The sequence below is a fragment of the Vicugna pacos genome, chromosome 1 (genome assembly GCF_048564905.1).
Source record: "Vicugna pacos chromosome 1, VicPac4, whole genome shotgun sequence".
Lineage (NCBI taxonomy): Eukaryota > Metazoa > Chordata > Mammalia > Artiodactyla > Camelidae > Vicugna > Vicugna pacos.
In genome coordinates, this window is record NC_132987.1 from 49,790,354 (window position 1) to 49,805,602 (window position 15,249).

The window sequence follows — 15,249 nt, forward strand, 5'->3', positions numbered from 1 at the left end:
ACCATTTTATTGGGATTTACTGAACATCCAGCAAGAGAGCCTGGACACTGGATGCTGACTCTGTGCTTACATGGACTGACTGATCCAAAGCCTTTCCTGTTGCATGGACACACAGAAGATTGCTTATATCTATAGTTTCAAAACATCTTGAGGTCCTGAAGGCTTTAAAGTAGTAAAGAGAAAACTGACAAGGGAGAAGTAGCCTTACCAGATAGTAACCACATTACAGAATTATATGGACAAGGACAGTCTGAGGGACTCCTTGGAGTCTCTCTTTGGCTTCCCCTGCTGTTTACAGACTGGCTACAGGAAGAGCATACTTACTACCTGGAAAGTCTCAACCTAGATCCAGATGGAAATTGTTACTTAACAGAGATACTATCTGGCAGGTTTCCTTAGAGATCCTGCCCAAGTTATATTTTATAGAGATGAAGCTCCCGGTAAAGGCCATGATTTTGGTTTCTTCTGTTGCCCAGATAGTTTGATCTCTAAATTGGTCTGACATCAATACTTTAAAAATGTATGTCACTGATCTGAAACTAAAGGCCTCTCTTTAATTTCTGAATTAAATTTAACTCCTATTTGCCTATAAAACCACATTAGACATATATAAAACTTCCTATTTGTGGAATAATAAGCAAGGAAAATCAGAAGACTTGAAAAAAATTCTGCAGCTCCACATGTTACTGAAGACTTGGAGGAGTTGGCTCCCTCTGCAGCAGTGGCTTTACTGAGAGAAGCATGTATGGTCATTTGTCTGACTGCTGTCAGCTTCATCCTGTCCTTTCATGCTTTGCTCAGTATTTCAGGGAAGAGAAGTTGGAAAACTACATTTCACAGACTCCCTTGCTCGCATGGTTCTTCTGGTTGGTTCTATCAATGGGAAACAATGTAGGAGATTAGACTGAGAGGCAGGAGGGAAAAGTAGACATTTTTCTTCCTATTTTAAGTTTTGCTCGCTCCCTGAACAGTGACAACTGCTTGGGGTGAATGCAGGCTCCTGGGTTGCTCTCAGACAATGTGATCCAGCAGCTGTGTCAGGAGGGAGTGTCCCATCATCCTCATCAGCACGGTGTTCAGGTGGGCTGACTCCAGCAGCAACAGTGACAGAAGCCTTCTGAGCTACTGCAACATCAGCGGAAATGGGAGTTCCAGGCTTCTTGCAATGGTGGTGACAGCAGTGGCTCCAATGCCAGTGGCAGGTGCTCAGTAGCCTTAGTACTGAAGTTCTTGTGGACTTCATCTATATTCATACCACCATTTTCCCTCTCCTTCAGCTTAGAACAGCATCTTGCAACTACCAGTATCTTTCCCCTTTTACTTCTCTAGACCTCCTATTTGTTACCAATGTCCTATGTTACATTTCCTCTGAATGAAAAACCTAGCATGGCTTCTTTTCACTGACTTACACAAAACAGAAGAATGTTTAGGAGATTCATGATTTATGGACTCAGGAAGACTTAAGAGCATGTTCCTTTTTAAAATTAGATCAGGATGTCACAGAAAAGGAACCACGTAAGATAAAGAAGTTTTACATGGAAATGAAAAACAATTTTGTGATACTTTAAACCACAAAGGAGATCCAACAGCAAGATAAGGCACCAATTCATTATTCTGAAAATCGATAAAAAAAAAGGTAGAGAATCACACATTTATTCCTCTTTTCCTGTATGAACTGGATATCAGGGTACCCAAATAGTTACTGAAGGAAAATTCTTTTTTAATAAAAGAATCACAGCTAATAAATGCAAGATAAATGATAGAATTAGAAAATCACTCTTTTGCAATACCTAATGGAATAATGAATAGGTAACAATCAACAGTGGCTGCTATAACCATTAGGTGAATGGTTAATGGAAAATTATAATGGATGGATCTGAGTTGACACCACCTAAGCTCTGTAATTAATCTTGATGTCACTAAAAATAGACTAAACAGATATTATGTGCCACATTATGTAAAGCAATAGAAATTACAAAGCACTACCTATAAAATATCCCTGAAAAAATGACTTGATCTAATTAACCTGAAGATATAAGTCCTAGTTTTAAGGGAAAAAAAGGAGAAAGAAGACTATGTTAATTTACACTGCAAAGATATTATCAGCCAAATCCAGAATGTGGCAAATTCTACAGTTTTTTTCCCCAAATAAATGATGTTTAAAAAAAGGGGAGCATAAACTGATATCCATGAAAAGAGAATTAAAGAAAAGTCAAACAGTTACAATGTGTGGTCCTTTGCAACTATGAAAAGACAGCTCTTTAGACAGTTGGAGAAAATTAAACATAGATAAGGTATTAGATAATGTTAAGGAATTATTGTTAATTGTGTTGGGCATAATATGTTGTTTTGAGCATGTGTGTGTCTTTAAAAAATCCTTTTCTGTTAAAAGAATGAAGTATTTATGGCAGAAATTATATAATGCTAGACATTTGCCTTAAAATGCTCCATTACTTTCTTTCCACTGATTAAAAGAAAATAAAAAAGAGTTGGGGTGAAAACAGATGAAGCAAGATTAGCAGAATGGTTCTCAGTATTGCATCTATGTGATGGGTACACAGGGACTCGTTATTACTATTTTTGTATGAGATTTTTCTAATAAACAGCTTAAAATAACTTCCTTTACAAAATGCTTTTAAAATCCAGAGGCTCATGTTTTGTTTATTTATTTTAAATTGTCAACTAACAACAGCTCATTCTATATTTTATAAAATATCTAAAACCACTGCAAATGTTGAGACTTCTTACCCCAATTTGTTTGAGTTTCAAGTTCAAGCTGAGAAGCCCTGCTCTGCTTCAAATACACATCATGATAGGTAATTCACAAAGAGAACATTTAAATGGCATAGTGGCATTAAAACAAGATAAACACCTCAATAGACCAGAAGTGGAACATAACACAAAGAGTTACATGAGAGGGGCTGAAGCTGTAGGCCTTTTGGAGTTTGGGTTGTTCACACTGGGAATACAAAGACCAATATTTGTTTACCAGGCTGTCACTTTTATAAGACAATGAGCTGCTTGAAGACTAGCACCGTATGTCTCCATTTTAATACGCCTAGAAAAGTGCCTGGAACACATTAGGCAAAAATTGAGTAAATAATGAGCAAGCAAAATGCTTGAGGAGCAGGATGGAAAAATGCTTGATCACAAGAAAAATGCAAGCTTGAACTTGTACAAGCACTAAATGGACATGTGTTACATTCTCCTGTTATAAAGACCAGTGGGGAAAAAATCCTATCTGTGAGGCTCAAGAGCCCTTACATAATGATTTTTTTTTCTCATAGGAAGAAGATGGATCAACAGATTACGGCTCTGATTTACTGCTCTGAAGCAAAGTAATGCCAAACCACGTACCCCTTCCCAAAAGAAAGATGGCATCTCTGCCATGAGAGAGTGTGTCACACAACTGGTCTCTACTTAAAACTCTTTGTTTAGAAATCCTGCTTGCTCACTGTTGTGATACACACATATATACATGTATATAAATCAGATAGAAACTCATCCCTGCGTATCAAGAATCCAGTAAAAAGGATTCTTACTGAATGGCACATGGCCACACAATTTCTGCCCTGGTAAAGATATAAGAGGTAAACCTTTGCCCCTCTTTCCCTGTAAAAGTCCTACAGTTTTTCTTATAAGGACATGTCTGGACATTGCTGGCAAACTCTTATGCTCACCTCTATTCCCACACAAGTTATATCATTTCCAGGGTTCAGGACTATTTGAGCTATATCAAACAGGGCTTTGGAGGGCTGCAATCATTGTAGAAAATATCTGCATATTGCTTGCATGATATGCGAGAGAAACGAGTGAAATTCTATCTCATTTTTAATCCAAAAGGTCAAATTATGGTTTGCCAGAGAGAAGAGGCAGCCTAGTTATGGTAGCCTCTACCAAACCACCTCAAAATGAAATGCTAGACTGCTTAAATGTTATAAATCTGGGCAAAATTCAGCCTTGACATACCACATAAGTGGTCAATTGCTGGCTAATAGGCAGGAAAAGTCATTACTTCCTAAGGGTTCCTTCCAACTTATACTAAGAGAAGAATCATGGCCTTTTGTATTTGGTGCTAATTTTAATTAATGAAAAATACTGACATCTACATTTATAATATTTTATATAAATGAAGTGGAAAAATCCTTGGATTGAAAGCTAAGTTCTAGTGCCAATTCTGACTGGCCAACTGTGTGATCTCGGGAAAGTCACTTGACTCTTCGAGACAGGTTTCTTTCCTACCTATAAAATCAGGGGCCTTAGGCCAAGGCTCAATCAGATGGTCTTTAGGGTGCCTCTCAGCTATGCCATGTGAATTTGTCATGTGTCATGTGAATGTATGTGAATAACTTATAAAAATGTTTAAAAAGGCACAGAAAGCAGATATTTCAATGAGTAATAATGTTGAGGATTTTTGGCACTTACTATTATGTGAGATGATATGGCAAGAAAGAAAAAGAGAAAATTAGAGTTTTTGGTTTTTATTTTCACCGAAGTTCATAAAGTGGTCCAATTTAAAAGCCTACATAGAAGATAGAAAATCAATTAAAATGTTAAGTATTAAGTATATATGAAATACTTGAGAATTCTAAATATAAGGTACAAAGGCCCAATTTTTAATTAAAAGTCATTTTACTAATAGGAACTTTCCTGAACAATAATAACCACATTACTACCAATCTCTATATTCATAATCAACTGCTATTCTTTATAGAGGAGACACAGAGCTATAAAAACTAATGGTAATCATGTGTGTGTGTTCTTAATCTGCCTGTTATATTTCAGCAGACAGGAACACAACCCCCACAAACACAAAAACCTGGATACTGTTGTTAGTGTGTGGTTTTAAGAAATTGTTGTCAGAATTCCTAGAGTCTGCAGATATTGTCCTGAGATATGAATAAATGACACCCATTTATAACCTGCCACCTCCTTTTGGCACTTCATAATTTTATCTTAAAAGTCTAGTGACATGACTGACTAGTTTCAGTCCCTGCAAAGTTGTGCATTTGAAGTGAGATCGACAGTGGCAAAGGTGAGAGAGAGTGATTGACGTGGTGTGTAATCACTTTAGGTATCAAGACTTTGGCTTGTTGTTTATGGGAGATTCTATCTTCTTAGAAACGCATCAAGGAATGTGTTGGTGGGACTGTACCAATAGTGATGTCTCAAAGACAACCTTTAGTACAAATAGGATAATTTTAAATTTCTATTTAAAAATTTGTTTCATTACAGATGGAGAGTCACAGGAACAGGATATATTATATCACAACTATCACAACTTTAAAAAATTTAGAAGTAGGCAGCGTGGTACAGCACTGAGGACGCTGGGTTGAGAGTCAGATGGACTTTTACCTGTTTTGAGCTTCCCCACTTCTATCTGTGTGAGTTTGGGCAAACCATTTCACCTCTCCTAGCTTTGTTTTCCTCATCTCCAAGTTGAGAATAACATGGTTGACTCTGCCTACCTCATGGGGTTGTTACAGGCTCCAATAGGATTTTTGCCTGTGATGAAGCAAAGAATTAATATAAAAGATTCTTCCTCATTATTATCAAGAAAAATATATGTTATTGCTGGTACCTGTCACTACAACCATAGAAGTGTTTAGAAAACTCAAATTCCTCCTTCCTTGGTATATGCACAAAATGTGGACCCTTCTAACTTTGTCATCAATCACAGTTCCCCTGAATCCTACATACAATTTGTTATGGTTAATTTTATGCATCACCCTGACTGGGTCACATGGTGCCCAGACATTTGGTTAAACGTTATTTCTGAGAGTGTCTGGGAGGGTATTTCTGGAAAAGATTAGCATTTGAATCAGGAGACTGACTAAAGCAGATTGCCCTCCCCAGTGTGGGTGGGCACCACACATTCCACTAAGGATTGAATAGAACAAAAAAAGGGGGAGGCAGGGGAGAATTCTCCCTCTGCCTGCCTGACTGAACTGATACACTGGTCTTCTCCTGCCTTCAGACTGCACCTTACTCCATGGGAGCTCCTGGTTTTCAGGCATTTGACTAGAATTTACAACAACAGCTCTCCAGTTCTCAGGCCTTCAGAATTGGACTAGAACTTGCACCGTGGGTTCTCCTGGTTCTCAGAACTTCTGACTCAGACTGGAACTATATGACCAGTCTCCTGACTTTCCAACTTGCAGATTGCAAATGGTAGCCTCCATAACTGTGGGAGCCAATGTTTATAGTAATCTCTTCCTCCATCTCTCTCTCTATATATATATTATTTATATATTTATTAACATTTATTTACATTATATTTCCTATTGGTTTTTTTCTGGAGAATCCTGACTATTACACAATTCCATGTTTTTCAAAGATTTATTAGAGTGGCACAAATACACTATGACTCTTCTAGTTAAAAATATTTGGCTGATTGAAGGATCTACTTTATCCAACTCCTGATAATAACTTTCATCTCCAAGACCAAAAAAATGTGTGTTCTAGTTCCTTGGTCTTGTACGCAACTGGAATTTTATGTGTTTGAAACTGATGTCAAATCCTCACCTCCCAGACATGCTCTGCCTGCCCTATCAGAACCACATTTGTCCTTACTGAAATCACCTGCTTCCTCTCAGCTTCCATTCACTCTGCCAACAATGTAACAGCCCAACCAAGAAATATGAGAGCCGCCATACCCTGTGGGTGGTTTACATATTTTATCTCATTTAATCCTCATGACCATCCAACAATACTATTACTACTGTGGCTTTTAAAGGGTAATTAAGTTACTCAAAGCTACACAGCAAACAGTGAAACCAAGAATTGGATTCAAAGCCACCTCACAGATAAGTCTGTTGGGCCCAATGACTAGGCATACTCCTTGCTCCAGTCTCCTTTCTTCTCTTCCCTCAGTTGCATATTTTTTTGTTAATCTAAGTTATTTGGGCTCAAAGCAATTTATTATAGCCAGGGTATATGACTTCCTCTGGTATTTTATGCAACATTTTCAAAACAGCCATGACTGTGTTTTTGCCTGTCAGCATTATTTTTTTTTCATTCTGAAAGGATTCTATCAAATTTGATAGGGTTGATATGTTCTATAAATCCCTACTGCCTCCTTAAATGCAATCATAACTTTCTGCGGACTGGTTCCTACGGACAAGGCTTTATAGTCCATATCTTCTCAGTGAAAGATTTACTAGGTGGTGGAATAAATACATGCCATGCATTTCACAGCTTTTCCACCTCAAATGGCATTTCTTAGTCAGCACATTAGGTTTGCCATATGTATTGCCACAAATAGTAATTCTTCCTCAGAGTTCAGGAAGATTTGCGGAAACAAGTATTTCCAAATTAAATCTTATTCACAGTTTCTGCTCAGCACAAACCAGCCTAACTTGATGAGTGCCTTTGACATGTTGAGGAATAATTAAATTTAATTTTCATGCACAGAATGAAAATGGAAAAAGTTTCTGCATGCTTGCGGTGGCTGACACTATGCTATCGCCTTTATGCTCTTAAAAGGGAAGGGAAGTAGATTCTAAGAGAACAGCGCAGTCCACAAAAGTCTAGGAGAAAACATTCGAGAACAATATAATCTCTGCTGATGTGGTAGCTTTTATTTTAGCCCTTAAGGATGAAAGCAGGAATGCACATGATGGATTTTTTTTTCTTTTGAAAAGGTAGAAAGGTATTATGACCTATTTATTATCCAAATATTCTTCAGAAATTCATGGGCTTTTAAAGGGCAGACCTGAGAGGAAAGCCATAGAATCATAGATGCTGGATTGTCAGCAAGCACTGAAATGGAGTGGGGCCTTTACTATTGTTGGACTTTTTAATATTATTAATAATAACTAAAACAATAGCTCAGTGTGTTTAGAACCCCTTATGAATCAGGATCTATTTCTAAAGTTCCCTTTATCCCTAACAGGACAGTGTACATGTCATATCTATTTGCAGTTGAGAAATCTGAGCCTCAGAATGCTGACGCAATTCTGATATTATATAGCTAGTAAATGACTCACCTGTGATTTGGCCCTAAGGTCTGGTTATCTCCAAAGCCTGTGCTCTAACACAACATATCATAATTAAGAGCACAGTTTCAAAAAGCAGACTCGGACTTTCAGACTCAGACACTTCCAATTACTGGCTGTGTAAATTCAACTTACTTAACACATCTGAAGTTCAGTGCAAGGAAGCAGTCACATCTGCCACCCAGACATCATGTCCCTGCACCTCCAACCACATAAAATAGGGGTTTGATGAGAAGAGGAAGCTGAAATAAATGAGAAACGCCTCCAAATTTTAATGACAATACTTTTACTTTAGAACCCATAAACAACTCCTACCATCTGGCCTCATTTTTTTTTTATCACACCGGAGGAAATCTCAGCCTACTACATGATATTAAAAAAAAAGAATCAGGATCAAATTTCTCCTTTCTCCCCAACCCCCACTTCCAGCTCTGAGCACATATTTTTGCAAAGCAAATCTTTGCTATTATTCTTACAGAGAAAGAATTCTGGCATGGATGAGAAAGAACTCCAAGTAAGACAAGCACAAAAGGTGTTTTGTTTCTTTCAAATCAGTGTAATTTACACAGCTGTGTATACATGAGCAAAGCTGTTTCAGGGAAGCAGATCTGAGCAGGGATTTTCAGGCCTTGGCACCATGTCCTTCAGAGCTGCTCTCAGATCACTTCACCTCACTCTACCTTAGTGTCTCCATTCAAACACTCACAGAAAATAAAATGAACGAAGAGAATACAGAGAACCCTGAATAAAGAGAACTGAATTAATCAGACAATAAGGACGGTCACTCTGTGTTTTTGTCAAGAACCTACATCCTTCTAAAAATACCTTTTTTACTAGTGAGCCATTATACAACTTACAAGTTTAATGAAAGCAAGTTGTCTCAAGTTTAGTAAAGTTCAGCCCTTTGTTCATGGTTCTGACACAGATTGGAATTTTCAGGCAGAGCCAGCTCTTACCTAGGAGTGAATTCGACACATACTGTCTGCCATTCTCTAGAGGAGAAAAAAGCAAGTGGAAATGCTGAATCTGTTGAGTGATGAGTAGGTCAGAAATGTCCTCCATCATTATTGCTTATGTTCAAATTGAATAACATTTGGCAATACAATTTTAGTTTATGAGACAAAGACTTCTTTTCAGTATCAGTGTATCTTTTTATTGCCTCAAAACCAACTCAGTCACGTATAAAGTGTGTAGCCTATGGGTTTTGCAACTTTCTATCTATGCCTTAACCTCCATAAAGAAGGTCTACTTGCTATGGTAATACAAAAAATAGTGAGCACTCATTGAGTGCTGTGTTTGGGCCAGGCAGAAGTAGAAGCACTCTTTAGGTATTAACCCATTTAATGTATATGAATATATTCAATATATGAACATATTCCTGGAGAAAAATCATGTATGTAGAGAAATCATTTTTATCACCACCCAGAAACAAACTGACTATGGTTTGTTTGAAATTTCTTACATTTCATAGAAATGGGATCATTCTAAAAATATTTTTCTGAATTTTTTAACATAGTAATGTATCTATGAGATTTCCATGACCGTACATAGACATATATCTAACTTATCATTTTTAACTATTACATAGTATTCCATGGTATGAACAACTGATAATTTAAGAATTTCTCCTTGATGATAATGTTTGGTTTTTAAAAGTTTATTGTTACAATAATATTGTAGTAAGCATCTTTTTACATATATCAAACAAATGCCCAGAAATAATTGTTGGGTCATAAGATATGCAAATTTTAAATACTGATCAAATCTAAATATTGCCCTTCAAAAATTCCATATCAATTTATATTTCCTGCCCAGTGATGAGGAACTTGCCAACTCAGGATATCATTTATCTTTAAAATTTTTACTGTTATAATAGATAAAAATTATTCTCTTAATAGTTTTAAATACATTTCTTTGATTTTTTTTTAAAGATAACTCTCTTCGTGTTAATCATCTGCATTAATTCTGTGAATTCTTTGTTCAAATTTTTCCTATCTTTGATTTGATTTGCTTTGCTTTGCTTTTTAATTGGTAGGTGTTCTTTATATAATTTATATAATATTCATTTTCTGTCATCATCTTTTTACTTTTTTTGAGTTGGGTCCTTTTATTAGTAGATATCTTAAAATAATATTATGCACATATTAAAAGGACTGTCTATATGAAAAATACTGAGACATTTCCTATTGTTTTTATATTTTCCTAGTCTCAACATCTTTTGTCAAAAAGCAAGTTTTGTAAGTTTAAGTGTAAAAGGAAAAAATTAAATGAGATGCTGAATGGCTCATCACTGATGTCTTTGGGTTAATAACACTTCTGGTGGTTTCTGGAAGGTGAAGTTCAGGCAAATTTTCATTCTAATCCATTAACTACTATCTATGAAACACCTCCCATATAATGTACTGTGTTAATAGCAATAATATCACAGGCCTTTTTTAATGGTCATTTTACTTTTTTATGGTGCCTTTGTAGTATGAATTTAAAATCTTTGGATAGTCAAATTTACTGATGTTTTCCTTCACAGCTTCTGGATTTGGTATCTTATTTCTAAAATGTGTTTTATTTTTTTGCTAATATTTTATAGTTTGTTGTGTTTAAAACTTAATCGATATGGAATTACTTTTGGATATGTTCTTCTGTTTTGAGATGTGTGTTCTGAATTATCTATTCAGGTCATTTGTCCATTTTCTATTTGCTTTATTTGCTTTCTCTTATTGTTTAGAAGGAATTCTTTGTATATTATACATCAAATTCCTTTTCTATTATCTTTTAATTTTATTTATTGTGTCTTTATGGTTCAAACTTTAGTTCCTGTTTTCTTACTGCATTTTTGTTTTAGTTTGTTATATTTTATATTTTAATACACAAGGAATTTTTTATTGTGGTAAAATATGCATAAAAGTTACCATTTTAACATTATTCACATGTACACTTCAGTGGCATTACATAATTCACATTGTGCACTCATCACTACCATCAATCTCCAGAACTTTTTCTTTTTCTTCCCAAACTGAAACCCTAAACCCATTAAATAATAACTGTCCATCACCTTCTTATTCCAGACTCTGGAAACAACCATTCTACTTTCTTTATTAATTTGACTGCTCTGGTACCTCTTATCAGTGGAATCATACAATATTTGTTCTTTTGTGTCTTGCTTACTTCACTTTTGACTAAGCTGTATAAACATGAGTGTACAAATAACTGCTCGAGTAGGAATATTTAAGCCCATAAATTCAAAAACTTAGATGAAATGGACCAATTTCTTGAAAGACACATCACCAAGCAGTAGTATTTTAATTTCTTTGGAAATTGAGAAAGTCTATTTCAAAAAAGAAATCCATCTCCCTGTATCAAAGTACCTAGCACAGTGTTTGCTTCATGGTGGATGCTTGATAAATTGTGGTTATTGTTACAATAATAATTACATTAAGCATTTCAAGACTGAGTGAAAAAGGAATGATATACTAAATTAGATTTGGATATGCCTTGCTTAGAAAAGCTGCACTACTTAAATCCTCTTTGGGTCAAATTATTCATTTGCTGATCTTTCATTTTTTGAGTTCCTTAAAATGCTTAATGAATAAATCAGCATCATCACTGTATGAGAAATTGAGTGTGTGATGCTAGGGACTAGGAACACATAGATGAAAAATGTGACATCCATCCCTGAGCAGCTCATAATCTAGCAAGACCTAATTGGGTATATGTAGTGAGATACAGATCCAACACATTTCCAAATAGACATAAAGAAGAGAGACAACCACCTAGCGCAGTGAGGCTCATCTAGAGACATTAGAGAAGTCTTCCTAGAGCTAATAGTTAAGCTATTCTCTGAAGGGTTTATACTTTAAGTGAATTCACTTTATAGGAACATAGGCAGAGAAATGAGCAGAAGAAAGAGTGGGCTGGATATTCCAGGAAATGGCTTGAGCAAGGTCTACAGGAATGAAATGTTTCTGAGAAATGTCAAACAGTCCAGAAGGTTAGAATATAGAGTATGGAGGGAGGAGCTGGAGAAGACAGATACTGGAAGGGAAGGTAAGACTAGAGGTGAAGAACTGGTTTCTTAAGGGGTTGCTAGTGACCGAGTTTGAGACTTTATTAATATTATGAAAGAACTATTATGTGGTGTTGGTGGAAGGAAGAAAATTCTTCAGTATGTCTTCAGACCCTATATAAGCAATACTATATTTGTCATCACATAAACATACCCTTGATTCCATTAACTACACATTTATTTTGAATTATGCTATTATAGTATTTTTTATATGAAAGCTCCAGATTATTGAATCAGGAAATGTGTTCATACTTCATAATTCCACATCAAAGCTGTTCCACAATTACTTTTTTCCCCCCAGAGTTTAGCACTTTTAATTTGTCCCAAAGTTGCTGAAGCAAAAATCATGATAAAACATTCTGCTTTCCTTTATACCCCTCCAACACAAAAAACAAACAACATACTTCATAGTAAAAAACAGTTTTGTATATGGGAAAAAACAATCTAAATTCAAAACTTACAGATAAGGGTTAGCGCTATCACTCATCTCTTTAAAAAGTTTATCTAAATATCCAGTCAAAACCAACAGGGTTACCTCCCTTGAAATGTTATCTATACAGATTTCCAAGTAGACCACAGGGCTGTCACAATTACTTTTAATAGGAGTTAAATCTGTTATCTCAATTTATGAAGATCATCAGGAGCTAAATTGCAAATCAAATTACAGTTAGAAACCATGTGGCAGTTTAAGGTTTATAATCTACAGGAATGTGACTGAGAATTAAAGAAGGGAGGAATAGAGAAGCCCAGAGTGAAGATCACACACCAGAGAAACCACTGAAGAAAGACAACCTCACAGAGGAAAGTAAAATTGATCTTGAAGAATTCAGGGAAGTTGCTGAAATACAGTCAATTTAAGTATTCTAAAGCTAAAACCCTTGCAGAAAATCCTGCTTCTATGCCTGTAGAGTATTTATTATTATTCCCTATAGCCAATTAAAAAAAGTATCTTCCATAATATATGCAATGAATTTTATCTGGGAGGCTGAAGGTTACTCTGCAGTGATGCCTCTCAGGAACATTACCATTTCTTCTCCCTAAGCTCATGATCCACCCCTTGAAACACCAAATCTAGATAATATTTCATTAAGATTAAATAATATTGAGAGCATAAAATGGATAATTAAAGCATTGTATTGGATAATAAGTCACTACATCCACAGATATTTATTGAATACCTATGATGCTCCACAGACACTGTTTTGAATGCTTGGAATACATCTGTGAGCAAAACCTTCCTGCCTTCATGAAGCTTATGTCAGAGAGGAAAAACTTTCCCCCTGCTCTCTTATATACATTGAATGGGGGCCTGTAAATTATACTAACAAAAGGCAGGTTAACAGGGAAAAAAAACATACAATTTTTATTAATCTTTATATGCACAGGAGTTCTCAGAAAAGATGTAAAACTCAGAGAAGCAGTTAGACTCAGGGCTTATATACCCTTTTAACAAAAGAAAGAGAGTTTGGGCTTCCAGAGAAAATAAATAGAGGGCAAGTGACTGAGAAACATATGAAAGAACTAATGGAAGATAAGGACTATTTTATTAAGGTCTGTTTATGCAAACTCATTATGGTGTTAACTCCCCATCATAGAAGACAAGAGCATCTCTCCTCTCCCTAGTATGGGAGATGGGCACCTTTGTCAAAGGCAAATGTATACCCTGCTTTCAGGCAGATAAGAAGAGAGAAGAGAACTCCTTCCATATCTGCTGATTCTCAATTGCCTTCAGCTCAAAATAATCCGTATGTCAAAGAGGCATATTTGAGGGTGGCATGTTCTGATTCCCTTGGCTTACACTGCAGAAAGATGATTGTGCAATATGCTTATCTAAACATAAAGTTTTGTCACCTTGGACTCAGAATTATCTTCTACTCCAAATTTTCTCAAATCTGAATATGCAAAGTATCACCTTGGGAACCTTGCCGATGCTGATGCAGTAAGTCTGAGTGGTGTCTGAAATTCAGTCTTTCTAATCTAGCAGGTGATGCCCATGCTGCTGGTCCATGGACCTCATTTGAACAGCAAAGTGACCGATGATTTGTCTATCTCGTTTCCCATCCAGAAAACTAGTCAAGGAAGATTCTCTAAGAAAAAAAAAAAAACGGTCTTTTTAATCAAGTCAGTTTGAGAATGGCTGTGTAGTATGCTTTTCTCTGAAAGATTCATAACACACATCACCACATGAAAAACTTTCGGAATTTCTTCAGTGAAGAAATTGTTTAACTTTGTTTTCCCTATTTTGTTACAAAATAACACCAAAATTGTCCAAAAGGCGCTTGTTCAGGAGACACTTTAAAATTCCCACTCAAGGAATGTTTCATGTTTGCCACCAGCTACTTTATATACTTTGCTTTTACCTGGCTGCTATTCAATAATTTTCTGTTTTGGAGTCAAAATTATAAGCCTCAAAACTGGAATTATTTGTGTTAAAGTTAAAATAACTTATAGATCATAATGGCATTTGATGAGAAACCCTTGCAGAAAATAATCCTGTTGACAAAGAAAAAACAAACAAACACTTCTTCGAAAATTCCAGAGCTCTGCTGTTTACTGCCTTTTGTAGTAAGATAAGTAAAAGAAGGATAATGACTATTAATATTCCAGGAACCATAAAAGCACAATGAATTTAGAGATAGATGGAGCTTAGATGAATGTGGCAAATGTTTTACATAATTTTAAAACTATTCATTTTGTTTCTGGTTATCATGATCACAGTTTCTATTTTTTCCATATCCAAAGGAAGAAGAACAAGAATATCTCTGTGGTATTCAACTGTTTTAACTGCAAAGTTAAAAAAAAATCTCTGAGGAAGAAACATTTAATTGTGAGGTTTATAATAACCATAAATCTTGCACAGTATATTGCTATAAGGAATCTTCTTTGTTCTCTTAAGCTATAGGTGAACTCCCTAGACTTGCGCTAATTTTAGTCAATCTCTGCAAATGAACTCTTCAAAAAGCTTTATGTAAATTAACACATTACACTATATTGTGTGGATTCTCTTGTTAAAGGCACTAGACTGCAGCGTACTTCCTTGCTGCAGGCCATGGGAATCAAGGGTACCTCTAACAAGATTCTGATCCCAACAAAAGCAGAAGCTATATCCTCTCACCCTTCCTATTACACCACTTTGTGGATATCTGAGATTGGTCTGAGATTGTCCACAACCTGTAGTAGAAAGTGCAAATG

General features: G+C 35.8%; 1 protein-coding gene across 17 annotated transcripts in view; it reads right to left on the minus strand.

Annotated features, from left to right (window-relative positions):
• PEX5L (peroxisomal biogenesis factor 5 like) overlaps nt 1–15,249 on the minus strand; it is a 622,944-nt gene that overhangs the window by 267,148 nt on the left and 340,547 nt on the right. For 15 of the 17 annotated variants that reach the window (XM_072961590.1, XM_072961582.1, XM_072961629.1 and 12 more), the window contains one exon: nt 13,970–14,144. The exons of 1 other annotated variant lie outside the window; for it this stretch is intronic. The gene's annotated coding sequence lies outside the window, so the exon portion shown is untranslated. Of the gene's footprint in view, nt 1–13,908; nt 14,145–15,249 lie in introns of all 17 variants that reach the window. One more of the 17 variants, XM_072961602.1, reaches the window with a different exon arrangement.